Source organism: Molossus molossus, unplaced genomic scaffold, assembly GCF_014108415.1.
Source record: "Molossus molossus isolate mMolMol1 unplaced genomic scaffold, mMolMol1.p scaffold_m16_p_16, whole genome shotgun sequence".
Classification (NCBI taxonomy): Eukaryota; Metazoa; Chordata; class Mammalia; order Chiroptera; family Molossidae; genus Molossus; species Molossus molossus.
The window spans coordinates 70,287,379-70,289,176 of NW_023425351.1; positions in this window are offsets into that span (position 1 = coordinate 70,287,379).

Consider the following 1,798-nt stretch of genomic DNA (forward strand, 5'->3'; position numbering starts at 1 on the left):
TTAATAGTCCTGGCCTCGCCTACAGCCCCTCTCCCTTCTCCTCTGGGGCTGCCCTGAGGCCCCCAGGACCCCTAAGTGGACTAGGGGTACAGGGAATTGCAGTCCCGCGTCACAGTCTGCACCGGAGCCTCCCTGCCCCGGGCACTGCCGCCTTCCCCTCACAGGTGCTGCGGGGCTGGTGTCATGTAAGGACAGCAACAACGACAGCATCGGCCAAGGCAGCTGGGCCACGGGGCCACAGCACAGCCCCAGCACGCCAGGCCGCAGAGCCCAGGTCTCGTTCCACTCGCCTTCCTGAGCCCGCTGCTCTGGGGGTGCTGATGCACGCGGATGACCCTGGCACCTGGCAGGTGGAGCACCAGGAGCTGGGTGCTGCTGGTCTGGGGGTGAGAGAAACCAGCACGTCGAGGGAGGGTCCAGCTTCCCTCTGGAATCGTATGTCAACTCCGCTCTCCTCATTGGCCAAACCAGTCATGTGACCGTGCCTAACGAGGGGTCAGGGCAGTGCAGGTCCCCCATGTGCCTGCAGGAGAGAGACTGGGAACTGTTTCGTGAGCAGCACTTCCCAGGTGCCAGGCTTTGTCCTAAACACAGGTATAGGTGTGTGTGTGTGCGCATGTGCGTGAGAGTGAGCGTGTGTGCATTTATGTGTGTGAGTGTGTGCGCATTCATGTGTGTGAGTGTGTGCATGTGTGTGTGTGTGCATGTGTGTGAGAGTGCACGTGTGTGCACGTGTGTGCATTCATGTGTGTGAGTGTGTGCATTCATGTGTGTGAGTGTGTGCGTGTGTGCATTCATGTGTGTCAGTGTGTGCATGTGTGTGCGTGTGTGTGCATGTGTGTGCACACATGTACATGCACACTCCTCAAATAATCTGAATACTATAAAAATGTCCGTGTTGTAGATTCAAAACATCTGGAAGTCTAGCATCTCAAAAAGTGCCAGCATTATACTGTCTCAGCTGTGTGTCTCGGGCAAGAAAATTAGCTCCGAATTTCTCCGCTTTTCATTTACGACACGGGACGGCTCACACAGCCCCCCTCGCAGGGCTGACGTGAATATGCAATTCCCGTGACATTGTTCTGAGAGTGACCAAGTGCCAGTTATTTCCATCCACGAGGAAGATGCAAGGCATTATCCGAACTAAAAAGTGAAACATGAATGGGGACTGATTGAAAGGAAACATCTTCCCTCTGGTCGGACAGGCTGGCCACGTTCTCTGTGGGCTGAAGAAAGGCTCTGATTGATGTCAGGCTCTGTGTGTGCTTCACTTCTGCGCGAGTCACGTCTGCGGCCCTCCAGCATGGACGCCGCCGGATCCGTCTGCAGCTGACAGTGTGCCGTCTGCTGCCGCAGCGACCTGATGAGCACGCGACTGATGTATGCACCCCTAGTTCAGCTTTTCAAATGCATCACAGTTCTGTTCGTTGCTTTTCAGAGAGAGAGGAAGGGACAGGGGGACAGAGAGAGACATGAATGTGAGAGAGAAACATCAATCGGCTGCCTCCCGCACGTACCCCAACAGGGGATTGAACCCACACCCCGGGCATGTGCTCGGACTGAGAATGGACACAGTGACCTTTCAGTGCACGGGGTGACGCGCCAATGGAGCCACACTGGCCACCCTCGTCCAGTTGTAAAGCCCCAGAAAATAGGCCCCAGGGGCCCGGGGTGGGAAGGAAAGGATATCGGGGGGCATGTAACATTGCTTAGTCAATGTTGTGCTGAACTTCATAACATGATCTGATTGATCCTCACAGTCCAGTAACTTCTACCGATGCCCTCCTTCGATGTGAGG